This window comes from Cibotium barometz, chromosome 20 (genome assembly GCF_041138505.1).
Source record: "Cibotium barometz isolate CiBa-2024 chromosome 20, ASM4113850v1, whole genome shotgun sequence".
Lineage (NCBI taxonomy): Eukaryota > Viridiplantae > Streptophyta > Polypodiopsida > Cyatheales > Cibotiaceae > Cibotium > Cibotium barometz.
The window spans coordinates 45,027,463-45,043,100 of record NC_141065.1 but is presented as its reverse complement, the minus strand read 5'-3'; positions in this window follow the sequence as shown (position 1 = coordinate 45,043,100).

Here is a 15,638-nt window from a genome sequence, read left to right as displayed (position 1 = left end):
ATGGAGTTTGCATGGGACCACAAACATCACTGTGAACAAGCTGCAATCTGCGTTCAGCTCTCACTGATCCATCTTTGGGAAAGGAAGCACGTTGCATTTTACCCAATATGCAGCCCTCACAAACATGCTTGACAGGTGCCTCAAGCTTAGGCAAAGAAGACACCATTTCAGATTTCTGCAGGCGCAGCAAACTTGCAAAATTCAGATGACCAAAACGTGCATGCCACAGTTTTGCATTTGAAATAGCCTGCGTATCCATAATAGCACATGCTGAATCCTCTACACATTTGCCATCCATATTGAGCTTATACAGCCCTCGACATAGTGAACCAGATGCTACAATGATGTCACCACAAGAGAGATCATGAACAGTACATCTGTCATCCACAAATTTTACAACCAAACCTGTTTTGGCAAATGCGGAGACTGACAGCAGATTCTTTTTGATCCCTGGCACATACAATGCATCAAAAAGTGTAAAGGTGTTGCAATTTGCAACATTCAGCACAATCTGTCCAACTCCTTTAACGGGATAAGAGGAGTTATTGGCACAAGTGACAGTATTCCCTGTGGGAGCAGACTCAAGGAAAGTGAATAAACTGCGCTGCGAGGTGATATGCTTAGTGGCACCACTGTCAAAGTACCATACATCTGAATCTACTGCAGACATACATGTGTCATGCAAAGATGGGTCATAACTGCACTGCGCATTGAATGCCCATTCTGTATCGTGCACAACATTAGCAGATTCATTGTTAGAAGGAGAGGCATCTGCAACAGCCATACCAGCCTCTTTCTTCTTAGCATCTTTCGCAGCCAGCTTAGGACACGCTTTGATGACATGATCATTTCCCTTACAGTACTTGCAAAATGTCTTCTGTTTGTCACCCTTCTTCTCATCTTTGTCTTCCTTCTTTGGTTGCGCAGCATTTGCAGATTTCTGCTTACTAGAAGAAAAGCCAGCTTTACCTTTCCCGCTTCTCTGACTAGCAACGAAAGCTTGATCTGCGACACGCATAATATTCCTGTTTTGCCTTGACTGGTCTTCTTGCAGCAAAACAGAAACTAACTCCTCAAATGATAAGGCATTGGGATTGCCTTTCATCATCAAGCGAAGAGTGGAAGCAAAACCCTGATAAGAATCTGGTAGACCATTCAAAACAGTCTGCACAAGTGAACTGTCTGACAGGATTTCATCTGCAGAAATGAGCTGCTCTTTGAAATCCTTGATCTTTGTCAAAAAGCTATCCATAGAATCACCTTCGTTCATATGCTCACTCTCCAACTGTTTTCAGAGGTAAGCAACACGAGCCTCATTTCTTGCCTGATACAATGTGGCAAGTACATCCCAAGCATCCTTAGAAGTCCTGCAGGAGCGAATATGTGGGATAATGGTACGTTTGACAGACAGCGCAATCAAGGCATGAGCCTGCGCATCTCTACCATCCCAACGAATCTGCTCTGCTGAAAGTGGTGGTTCTCGAACAGCTGCTACAGCACTTGTGCCTGCACCATCATCAACAGTACCTGTTTCTGATGTGTTTGCAGCATTCCCAGCCACAATAGGACGTGCATCAATACCCTGCACAATGTTCCATAACCCCTTTGCTACCAATACATGTCACATCATATATGCCCACAATGGATAGTTGGTGCCATCCAACTTATCCTCAGCAGCCAACATGCGGAATACATCATTGTTGTCAGCCATGGCCAATGACTGTACTACTAGATGTAAATGCTATCTGTAAGAGGTAAACCTGTATAAAATCGACCTGTGCTATGTAGCACAGCCCAAAACAGACGAATGGGCACCTGTCCTGCAGATTTTGATCTTGACAGAAAATCTGCACAGTAGGACGATTTTGCCTGCGCAGTACTTGGAATGCAAAAACGGAGGGCGAAATGACTCCAGATCAAAATTCTGAAACGACCCGGCCCTACGGGCTTTCCCACGGCATATACTAACCTGCAGACGCTCGTGAAACCTCGTCGCAATCGGAGGAGATGAAGCGGCAGGTGCCGGTGATGCTGCCCGGGAGGAGGAAGCCTGCTCTGATACCAATTGTTGGAATTAGGGTTGCAGGAATGCACACACAACTTCAAGAAGATGAGGAAGCTTGAGCACAACACAGTAGTGTATTATTAGTGCCAAAAATGAAAGATAACAAGCCCTAGAAGATAATGGGCATATATACAATGCACGGGGGAAAAAACCTCCTAGTGAGGGAAAAAGTGCCCCGGCGGTCCTAAGTGTGTTCACACACATCACTACTATAATATGGTAACACAACCCACGATACTGCGTATGCTCGCCGGCATAGCAGACGTGACACGTGGGCCATCTTCAGAGCCGAGGGACGTATTACGGACGCGCAGTTTGAGATAGCCATGAGACCATACGGTCGACAGGTACTTGAAAATTCTAAACGAATGATTTTGGTTTATTAAATTACATATATATACACTTATATACTATATATTACTTGAACAGGCACAAGCTGCTGATGATCCACCCGCCGCCACTGCAGAGGGTGGACGTGAGTACTACTCATCGGACATTCCGACTGATGTGAGCTCATCTGAGCATGGAGGGAGCACCAAGTCATCATCTGGGTCTGAGTAGTACTCAGACTTATAGTATCACATTCCATATTGAGGATGTGGTTGTATATATTTTTTTGTAAACTGAAGCCATGGGCTACTTCGAGATATGGACTCCCTTGTATATATGTGTGAAATTTTGATAGTAATATTGAATCGTAAATCGATAGTATTACATTCATGTCTGTCTTGAATCGTGTATTGACAATGTATGCATGCATGTCGTTCTTGTCTTAATTTTCCTCGTGCATATGTTCTTCGTGGATGGTCTAATGCACAAAAAAAAAATCCAGAAGAGAGTGTTATTGGGTGTTGGAATGCTGGAACAGTATTCAGGCACCAAATAGCACTCTTTGGATTTTTTTTTTTGCTCTCTGTTCGCGTGTATGAACGCATCAGAACTGCTAAATATCACGTGTATATACGCGGATACTCTATAAAATATGCGTGTATAAACGCGTGTACAAGCGCGTCTAAATAAAAAAATGCGTGTATAGACGCATGTATTAACGCGTCTGACTACATCTGAAATGAACAGAACGCGTGTATACACCCGTGTATAAGCACGTCGGAGCGGTCCTACACACGCGCTTTTACACGCATGTCTCTGGCCGCGATGATACACGCGCTGATATACACGGGCCCGCTACTTTTTTTTACAAGTCATTTTTAGCGGCTAGGAGCGCGGGTATGAGCCCGATCCCTTGTAGTGAACCTGAATAGAAGTGGTTTGGAGTGACATATAAGTGCTTCTTGCCCATCACAAATGTAGCCATCACAATATGCCTTGAAGTTAGGGACCTCTGTAAGCAAGAAGGGAGCTGGAGAAGAAGTTGAGCTGGTTCTTAAAGTATCCATCAAATGTGGTAAAGTAAAGGTTTGTCCCACTCTTAATTTCTCTGAAAACCTGCTAAACATGGCATCTATATCCTCATGTGTATGTCTGACCATTAGAAATCCAAACTGTACAGTTTTGAAAGCACTCCGTGCAACAAGCAATGACAAATAGGCAAATAAGTACCGATTTTTATTTTCTCCAACACAATTATCTAGTTGTAGCAACAAGTTTTCTAGTAACTTGCAAAACGAGGAAACCCAATTCATTATGTCTCCGTGATTTATACATGGTTCAACAATGGATCTTTACCATCACTCATATTGTGGTTGTCTAAAGCTGTCCTTGAATTTAAAGCATGTAGAAGTGAAACATTGCTCCTTGGAAGCCCATTTGTTACTAGATCACCAAGAGGATGCTTATCCATCCTCTCTAAGTTATGTAAACAACTTGCCATTGAGCCAATTGTTAGATTGGGATCAGATGGCCATAAACCATTCAAAATAAAGTGTCCATAATGACCTTCTCCATGTCCATGAGTGATCATACCAATCAATGCAATTGGTAAATTATATCCCGAATCCACACCACCCTTGGGAAGGACCCGTAGTCTGGGAATGGCTGTTTTCTTTTGATCCATCTTGTCATGGATGATGCATACATACTTTTGTGGTTGGGTTTCTGAAAATATTCGCGATGCATAGTATAAGCTCCTGCAACTTTATTGTTGTTGCATGTGAATATCTCTTTCATTGAGGAGCCTTGCTCTTTCTTCTAGACTAGGTATGGCTTCTAGTTTTGCCTTGAGACCACTACACAAGGTGCACTTGGAGAACTCACTTGCCTTTGTTAGGGACACTTGTGGGTACTCTTTGATAGCCTCTTCTTCTCATGTCCCAACTGCTCAAGTGTTGCGTTGATTTCATTTAGAATGTCAACTTGCTTGAATATTGATGGAACCTGGTTTCCCTTGAGCCATCTAGCATTGTTCTACTTTTGTGTGGCGCAGACTCGGAGTTCATGTTCACAAATTCATCAAGTAGTGCTCTTGCCTCACTAGTATGTTGTAGGCCTCTCCTCAATACCCGTGTGTTTCCATGCAGATATTGACACACACCGGGACTCAAAATTTTCCCTGTAAACAGTAAAAGGATGTCTTTGGTATACCATGCATCTCATACCATGGTCTGCAACAAACAATCACCCAATTTAACCTAAATTCCTATTTAATTTTTTGAGCTGAATCACGATGCCAAGCTGTAGAAAGCACATCATATACATAATTTGTACGAGATTCCTGAGATTGTTCCCAAAAGTCTTGTCGTATCCTCATTAGTATATCACGATCGATTAGCGACAACATTTTTTTGCACAACAATCAATGGATGAAATCCTTTGAGCTGATTCACGTGACATATAAAAGGCAGAAGCTGGTTGTGATCTCTGCTTTGGAATCCTGTTTATGAAAGTGTAGCGTCTTTTTGCAGAGGTTTGGGCAACATTAACCTCATTAGTTACATCTTCATCATTATCCTCATTACATACATCAGCATGTTCAGCATGCATGCCATTAAGCGGAACATAGCATTGCAATGGGCTCCCATCCAGCATTGTCAGCTATTTAATAGGCCATTTAGCTAGGGTGATACTATCCACTTGTGGCATAGTTTGAAATTCATTTGCACTTTCAATAGCCACACCCACACAATCATCACCAAGTTGTTGAAAGTTGACACATTCAAATGGAAACACATATAAGATAGTCCCTTGATTGATAGTCTGCATCATGCTCTCATCCTTTAGAAGAACCATCTCATTCTTCCAAGATTGTCAGATTTGCATGTCAAGTTCTGGAGATGTTATCGGTATTGCATCTATAATTGGAGGTTCCACAGGCTCTTCTTGATCTGCATCACTGCATCTTTCACTCCACTCTCCAAATTCGAGCTCCCTTGTGAAAGGCCTTAAAAGCATTTTTGGCCAACGAACATTACTCCATAATGCATTTTTTATATAAATGGTATCCATTGTAGGGAATGGTAGTTCCACATCCTTCAAGCATTCCTCCACAAGTAATGACACATTTCCTTGACCAATCTTTGTTCCACTACAAGTGGAATTTGGATCAATTCTACACACGCAGTCAATACCAACAGAATGATTGTTCAACATCATGTAGACCCTCCCTCTAGATTGGAAATCCATCCTGCACATAATCATGTTGGACTTGTTAAACTAGTAATCAAATCTAGCAAGCATTTTTTTTAGATTGGAACCTACAGATTCAGAATCTACCATGAAATATAGATCTACCATGTGGCCGAGCTAGAACTAGCTCCATCATATGGTAGAGATAGAACCCATTGAAGACTATCTCTACTATGTGGTGGAGTTAGACTTCAAAGCATTCTAGCGATACCATGGTGTCTAGATAGATTATTTTGATCTAGCTCTACCACATGGTAGAGCTAGATCAATGCATTCTAGCTCCACCACATGATATAGTAACATTGATACATTCTATCTCCACCACATGGTAGAGCTAGACTTCAAAACATTCTAATGCTACCATGGGGTCTAGATAGAATACTTTGATATAGCTCGACCAGATAGTAGAGCTAGATCAATGCATGCTAGCTTCACCAAATAGTAGAGCTAGTTCAATATATTCTAGCTCCACCACATGGTAGAGCTAGACCTCTAGGCATTCTAGGTCTACAACGTGGTTTATGGTATAGCTAGATTGATGCATTCTAACTCCACCACATGGTAGAGCTAGACCTTAAAGTTCTACGATGTGGTCTAGGTAGAATACAGCTCTACCACGTGGTAAAGCTAGATCAAATACTTTGAGGTCTAGCTCTACCATGTGGTGGAGCTAGAATTGCATTTAAGTTCTAGCTCTACCATGTGGTGGAGCTAGAATGCATCGATCTAACTGTGTACCATACAAATCAACAAAACCAATTACTCCAAGAAGAGACCTCAAGAACCAAGGAGCTAGAATTGCATTTGATCTTGCTCTACCGCGTGGTAGAGCTATATTCTACCTAGACCACATCGTAGAGCTAGAATTATTTGAGGTCAAGCTCTACCATGTGGTGGAGCTAATGCAGATCAATAAAACCAATTACTCCAAGAAGAGACCTACTTCACATGATGAGAACCAAGGATCTAGAAAAAAGGTCAGACTCTATTAGTCCTAAAAATCTATATAAACTTATAGTCTCTCATTCAATGCAATAGAAGTGTTTATGTAATCATGGTTTGTGTGTGAATTGATCTTCGCTAGTCCTTGATACCTAACAATCTATGGTAGGAATCAATGTTTCAAATTCTGGGCTTGTTATAGGAATTGCATCTGTAATTGGAGGATCAGAATGATCCCCTTCTTCATCACCGCTATAGTTTTCGTTTGATCAAATTAAGTTGCCATTCATGATAGTAGATTGCAAAATAATCTTTGGCCATCGAACGACACTCCATAATGAGTCTTGAAGAGATGAAGTATCCATTATAGAAAAAGGTAGGACCACATCTTTCAAACATTCCTCCACTAGTATGGATACATTTCCTTGCCCTATCTTTGTACCAAAATCCCCTTGAATTTATACATATACTTTAACCTATAATAAAAGCTATAATCAAACTTATAAGCTTACAGTTATATTTATTAAATAAGCTATAATATAGTAGCATTAAAATAAGCTTTTATTAACTATAAGTTACTATAAGCTATATAGTTATAAATATATTATTTAAGTTACTATAAGTTATATAGTTATAGCTGTAGGTTAATATATAGGTTAATGTATATAATTTAAGTCACTATAGGTTATTTATAAACTTTAAATTATATAGGTTTATATATAAATAGGTTTGATTTATATAGCTATAGAAAGTTTATAAATAAGATATATAAAGTATAATTATAAACTATAAATAGACTTTAAGTTACTATAGTGAACCTATTAAACCTATAAGCCTATTTATATATATCTTTAAGTCTATTTATATAATCAAACCTATAGTTACTATAGTTAATCTATTAAACCTACAAGCCTATTTATATATCTTTAAGTTACTATAGTTAACCTATTAAACCTATAAGCCTATTTATATATATCTTTAAGCTTATTTATATAAACAAACCTATAAGCCTATTAATGATAAACTTTAAGCCTATATATATAACTATAAAAGCTATATTTTTATAATCAAACCTTTAAGCCTATCGATTATAACTTTGTATTACCTATTTATAAAGGTTTATTTATAAACTATAGGTTATTTATAAACTTAAATTATATGGATTTATATATAAAAAGGTTTGATTTATATAGTTATATAAAGTCTATAAATAAGTAAAGTATAGTTGTAAACTATAAACATGCTTTAACTTACTATAGTTAACCTATTAAACCTATAAGAATATTTAAATATAGCTTTAATCCTATTTAAATAATCGCTTCACAGCCCATCGCTCGCCTCTCTCTCCCATCCGGGCTGCCCTACGGGCTGGGCCAGCCATGCCCACCGCTCACCTCTCTCTCCCTCGCGATTCCACCCCCGTGCGCACACATGGCAATCTCTCTCTCTCTCTCTGCTCCATCTTCCACCGCCATAGCTAGGCTCCTTCATTCAAACTTCAAATTTGAATTTCCCTCCCTCCAGTCAAGGGGCCATTTTCACGTGCCACTTCCACAAACACTAGGGTCTTTTCACATTAACTAAAAAAACACCGCCCAAGACAAATTGCAAAAATTAACGAACAACAAAAGTTTTCTTGACTTCCCCGAAACCTTATCCCGAATTGTTACGGCCACAGAACCTTGCACAGAGAGAACAGGTCCGTTTGTGGGTGCGATAGCAGATCCACAAAGCAGGTGCGGACACCATAGTAAGTGCGCGCACAGGTGCAGGTGAACGTACCAGAGCGTTTTGTTCTTTCCCATTTTCTTGGTCCTTCTCTATCATCCCTGTGCAAGATTCTTGACTATCTACTGCTTCTGCTCTCTACTAGCCTGTACCAATTTTTCTCTTCTTAGAGTAATTGGTTTTGTTAATCTGCATGATACACAGCTAGATCCGGGTTGCTTGCCACACATTTGTCCATGCATGATTCGAATTTCATGTCTCTTCGGCGCGGTTTGGGCCACGGTTGGAAATTTTTGCCATTTGGCACGCTCGTGCATCTTTTTCGAGAACTAGGATTCGAATAGTTAGAAGTTGAGGATCCGGGATCCCATCAGAGAACGGACCACACGGACTTGTGCTAGGGAAGGTTCTCTATGTCCACATCACTCCGTGCATGGATTTGGACATCACAATCACTTCTCCGAGCGCGTCAAAGTTGGGTCCCGGGCGGCGAAGATTGTGCAAAATCGTCATAACAGAGTTTCGGATCCGAAATGAGTCTGAATCGCATATGAACACAACAAGAAAGATCCAGGTTGCTTGCCACACATTTGTCCATGCACGATTAGAATTTCATGCCTCTTCGGTGCCGTTTGGGCCACGGTTGGAAATTTCTGCCATTTGGCACGCTCGTGCAGAAGTTGAGGATCCAGGACCCCATCAGAGAATGGACCACACTGACTTGTGCTAGGGAAGTTGCTCTATGTCCACATCACTCCGTGCATCGATTTGGACATCACAATTAATTCTCCCAGCGCGTCAAAGTTGGGTCTCGGGTCGAAGAGTGCAAAATCGCCATAACAGAGTTTCGGATCCGAAATGACTCCGAATCGCATCTGAACACAACAAGAAAGATCCGGGTTTCTTGCCACACATTTGTCCATGCATGATTCGAATTTCTTGCCTCTTTGACGCCGTTTGGGCCAAGGTTGAAAACTTCCGCCATTTAGCACGCTCGTGCATCTTTTTCGAGAACCCAGATTCGGACAGTTAGAAGTTGAGAATCCGGGATCCCATCTGAGAACGGACCACACTATCTTGTGCTAGGGAAGTTTCTCTATGTCCACATTACTCCGTGCATCGATTTGGGCATCACACTCAATTCTCCCAGCACGTCAAAGTTGGGTCCCGATGAAGAAAGTGCAAAATCGCCATAACAGAGTTTCGGATCTGAAATGAGTCCGAATCACATCTGAACACAACAAGAAAGATCCGGGTTGCTTGCCACACATTTGTCCATGCATGATTAGAATTTCATGTCTCTTCGGCACTATTTGGGCCACTGTTTGAAATTTTCACCATTTGCCACGCTCGTGCATCTTTTTCGAGAACCTAGATTCAGACATATTAGAAGTTGAGCATCCGGGACCCCATCACAGAATGGACCACACGGACTTGTGCTAGGGAAGTTGCTTTATGTCCACATCACTCCGTCCATGGATTTGGGCGGCATGGCAATCACTTCTCCCAGCGTGTCAAAGTTGGGTCCTGTGGTGGCGGCGGCGAAGATAGTGCAAAATCGCGATAACAGAGTTTCGGATCTGAAATGAGTCCGAATCGCATCTGAACACAACAAGAAAGATCTGGGTTGCTTGCCACACATTTGTTTATGCATGATTCTATTTTCATGCCTCTTCGACGCCGTTTGGGCCGTCACGGTTGGAAATTTTTGCCATTTGGCACCCTCGTGCGAGAACCCGGATTCAGACAGTTAGAAGTTGAGGATCCGGGACCCCATCAGAGAACAGATCACAGGGACTTGTGCTAGGAAAGTTGCTCTATGTCCACATCACTCCGTGCATGGATTTGGGCATTGCAATCACTTCTCGCAGCGCGTCAAAGTTGGGTCTCGACGAAGATAGTGCAAAATTGCCATAACAGAGTTTCAGATCCCAAATGAGTCCGAATCGCATCGGAACACAACAAGAAAGATCCGGGTTGCTTGCCACACATTTTTCCATGCGTGATTCGAATATCATGCCTCTTCAGCACCGTTTGGGCCACGGTTGACAATTTCCGCTATTCGGCACGCTCGTGCATCTTTTTCGAGAACCCAGATTCGGACAGTTAGAAGTTGAGGATCCGGGACGACCCCATCAGAGAACGGACCACGCGGACTTGTGCTAGGGAAGTTGCTCTATGTCCACATCACTCCATGCATGGATTTGGGCATCACAATCAATTCTTCCAACGCGTCAAAGTTGGGTCCCGACGAAGATAGTGCAAAATCGCCATAACAGAGTTTCGGGTCCGAAATGAGTTCGAATCGCATCTGAACACAACAAGAAAGATCCGGGTTGCTGCCACACATTTGTCCATGCTTGATTCGAATTTCATTCCTCTTTGGCGCCATTTGGGCTACGGTTGGAAATTTCCGCCATTTGCCACGCTCGTGCATCTTTTTCGAGAACTGGGATTCGGACAGTTAGAAGTTGAGGATCCGGGACTCCATCAGGAGTTGACAACACGGACTTGTGCTAGGGAAGTTGCTCTATGTACACATCACTCCGTGCTGCATGGATTAGGGCATCACAATCACTTCTCCCAGTGCGTCAAAGTTGGGTCCGGGCGAAGATAGTGCAAAATCGCTATAACAGAGTTTCGGATCTGAAATGAGTCCGAATCGCATCCGAACACAACAAGAAAGATCCGGGTTGCTTTCCACATATTTGTCCATGCATGATTCGAATTTCATGCCTCTTCGGCGCCGTTTGGGCCATGGTTGGAAATTTCCGCCATTTGCCATGCTCGTGCATCTTTTTCGAGAATCCGGATTCGGACAGCTAGAAGTTGAGGATCCAGGACCCCATCAGAGAATGGACCACACTGACTTGTGCTAGGGAAGTTGCTCTATGTCCACATCACTCCGTGCATGGATTTGGGCATCACAATCAATTCTCCCAGTGCGTCAAAGTTGGGTCCCGACGAAGATAGTGCAAAATCGCCATAACAGAGTTTCGGATCCGAAATGAGTCCCAATCGCATCTGAACACAACAAGAAAGATCCGGCTTGCTTGCCACACATTTGTCCATGCATGATTCGAATTTCTTGCCTCTTCAGCGTGGTTTGGGTGGCCAAGGTTGGAAATTTGTGCCATTTGGCACGCTCGTGCATCTTTTTCGAGAACCCGAATTCGGGCAGCTAGAAGTTGAGGATCCGGGACCTTATCAGAGAACGGACCACATGGACTTATGCTAGGGAAGTTTCTCTCCCAACGCGTCAAAGTTGGGTCCCGGCGAAGATAGTGCAAAAATCACCATAACAGGGTTTCGGATCCGAAATGAGGTCCGAATCGCATCTGAACACAACAAGAAAGATCTGGGTTGCTTTCCACACATTTGTCCATGCATGATTCGATTTTCATGCCTCTTTGTCTCGCCGTTTGGGCTATGGTTGGTGATTTCCACCATTTGGCACACTCGTGCATCTTTTTCGAGAACCCGGATTCGGACAGTTAGAAGTTGAGGATCCGGGATCCCATTAAAGAACGGACCACACTGTCTTGTGCTAGGGACGTTTCTCTATGTCCACATCACTCCGTGCATTGATTTGGGCATCACACTTAATTCTCCCAACGCGTCAAAGTTGGGTCTCGGCGAAGAAAGTGCAAAATCGCCATAACAGAGTTTCGGATCCGAAATGAGTCCGAATCACGTCTAAACACAACAAGAAAGATCTGGGTTGCTTGCCACAAATTTTTCCATGCATGATTCAAATTTCATGCCTCTTCGGCGCTGTTTGGGCCACTGTTGGAAATTTTTGCCATTTGCCACGCTCGTGCATCTTTTTCGAGAACACAGATTCGGACAGATTAGAAATTGAGGATCCGAGACCCCATCAGGAAACGGACCACACGGACTTGTGCTAGGGAAGTTGCTTTATGTCCACATCACTCCTCCGTCCATGGATTTGGGCATGGCAATCACTTCTCCTAGCATGTCAAAGGGTGTCCCGGCGAAGATAGTGCAAAATTGCGATAACAGAGTTTCGGATCCGAAATGAGTCCGAATCACATCTCAACACAACAAGAAAGATCTGGGTTGCTTGCCACACATTTGTCCATGCATGATTCTATTTTCATGCCTCTTCGGCGCCGTTTGGGTCGCCACAGTTGAAAATTTCCGCCATTTGACACCCTCGTGCATCTTTTTCGAGAACGCAGATTCGGACAGTTAGAAGTTGAGGATCCGGGATCCCATCAGAGAATGGACCACACGGACTTGTGCTAGGGAAGTTGCTCTATGTCCACATCACTCTGTACATGGATTTGGACATTGCAATCACTTCTCACAGCGCGTCAAAGTTGGGTCTCGATGAAGATAGTGCAAAATTGCCATATAGATTTTCGGATCCGAAATGAGTCTGAATCACATCTGAACACAGCAAGAAAGATTTGGGTTGCTTGCCACACATTTGTCCATGCATGATTCGAATTTCATGCCTCTTGAGCACCGTTTGGGCCATGGTTGAAAATTTTCGCTATTTGGCACGCTCGTGCATCTTTTTCAAGAACCCGAATTTGGACACTTAGAAGTTGAGGATCAGGGATCCCATCAGAGAATGGACCCCACGGACTTGTGCTAGGAAAGTTACTCTATGTCCACATCACTCCGTGCATGGATTTGGGCATCACAATCAATTCTTCCAGCACGTCAAAATTGGGTCCCGGCGAAGATAGTGCAAAATTGCCATAACAGAGTTTCGGATCCGAAATGAGTCCGAATCGCATGTGAACACAAAAAGAAAGATCCGGGTTGCTTTCCACACATTTGTCCATGCATGATTCGAATTTCATTCCCCTTTGGCGCCATTTGGGACATGGTTGGAAATTTTCGCCATTTGCCACGCTCGTGCATCTTTTTCGAGAACAAGGATTCGCACAGTTAGAAGTTGAGGATCTGGAACCCCATAAGAGAGTGGACAACACGGACTTGTGCTAGGGAAGTTTCTCTATGTGCACATCACTCCGTGCATGGATTAGGTCCGGGTGAAGATAATGCAAAATCGCTATAACAGAGTTTCGGATCCGAAATGAGTCTGAATGGCATCTGAACACAACAAGAAAGATCCGGGTTGCTTGTCACATATTTGTTCATGCATGATTCGAATTTCATGCCTCTTCGGTTTCGTTTGGGCCACGGTTGGAAATTTCTTCCATTTGCCACGCTCGTGCATCTTTTTCGAGAACCCAAATTCAGACAGCTAGAAGTTGAGGATCTGGGACCCCATTAGAGAACAAACCACACTGACTTGTGCTAGGGAAGTTGCTCTATGTCCGCATCACTCCGTACATGGATTTGGGCATCACAATCAATTCTCCCAGTGCGTCAAAGTTGGGTCCCGATGAAGATAGTGCAAAATCGCCATAACAGAGTTTTGGATCCGAAATGAGTCCGAATCGCATCTGAACACAACAAGAAAGATCCGGGTTGCTTGTCACACATTTGTCCATGCATGATTTGATTTTCATGCCTCTTCGACGCCGATTGGGCCACTATGGAAAATTTTCGCCAATTGGCACGATCGTGCATCTTTTTCGAGAACCCGGATTCAGATAGTTAGAAGTTGAGGATCCGGGACCCCATCAGAGAACGGACCACACAGACTTGTGCTAGGAAAGTTGCTCTATGTCCACATCACTCCGTGCACAGATTTGGACATCGCAATCACTTCTCCTAGTAGTGTGTCAAAGTTGGGTCCCGGTGAAGATAGTGCAAAATCACCATAACAGAGTTTCGGATCTGAAATGAGTCCGAATCGCATCTGAACACAACAAGAAAGATCCAGGTTGCTTGCCGCACATTTGTTCATGCATGATTTGATTTTCATGCCTTTTCGGTGCCGTTTGGGCCACGGTTAGAAATTTTCGCCATTTGGCACGCTCATGCATCTTTTTAGAGAACCCAGATTCGCACAGTTAGAAGTTGAGGATCCAGGACCCCATCAGATAATGGACCACACAGACTTGTGCTAGGGAAGTTGCTCTATGTCAACATCACTCCGTGCATGGATTTGGGCATCGCAATCACTTCTCCCATTGCATCAAATTTGGGTCGTGGTGAAGATAGTGCAAAATCGTCATAACAGGGTTTCGGATCCGAAATGAGTCCGAATCGTATCTGAACACAACAAGAAAGATCTGGGTTGCTTGCCACACATTTGTCCATGCATGATTCGAATTTCATTCCTCTTCGTCGCCGTTTGGACCACAGTTGGAAATTTCTACCATTTGGCACGCTCGTGTATATTTTTCTCGAGAACCCGGATTCGGACAGCTAGAAGTTGAGGATCTGGGACCCCATCAGAGAACGGACCACACGGACTTGTGCTAGAGAAGTTGCTCTATGTCCACATCACTCCGTGCATAGATTTGGACATCACAATCAATTCTCCCAGCGTGTCAAAATTGGGTCCCGACGGCGAAGATAGTGCAAAATCGCCATAACAAAGTTTCGAATCCGAAATGAGTCCGAATCGCATCTCAACACAACAAGAAAGATCCGGGTTGCTTCCACACATTTGTCCATGCTGCATGATTCAAATTTCATGCCTCTTCGACGTTGATTGGGCCACTATTGGAAATTTTTGCCATTTGCCATGCTCGTGCATCTTTTTCGAGAACCCAGATTCGGATAGTTCGAAGTTGAGGATTCGGGACCCCATCAGAGAACTGACTGTTGAAAGAACGGTAGAGGAGGAGGAGACACACACACAGGAGCAAACCCTAATGTATATTGCAAACCCTAACCATAGAGGGAAGCCATGTCCACTCTCACACAAAGCATAATGCACTAATCCATAATCCACACAACACACAATGAGTTGTGTCCACACTCTACTAACCCTAGCTAATGTCCACACACTATGACCAGCTGGACACGCGGTCATTTATGTCTCACACATGTTCCTACCTAATCTGCCAGCACATAGCATAGCTGGCTCACACTGACATCGAGCTTGAATCTCAACAGCCCCTCTCAAGCTCATGATGTACTGCCGATGAAGATGTAGATGAGCTTGGGATATCAAGACTCTCAACACTCCCCCTCATCCCATGTACTCCCAACATAGTCCGGAAGTACTCAAACTTCTCCTTGCTAAGTGGCTTCGTAAAGATGTCTGCCACCTGCTCATCAGTCTTCACATAGTGAAGATCAACTGTACCATCCAGCACCTTCTCTCTGACAAAGTGATAATGGACCTCTATGTGTTTGGTCCTCGCATGAAACACTGGATTCTTGCCAACTGTATACTGCTCATGTTGTCACAATGAATGACAAC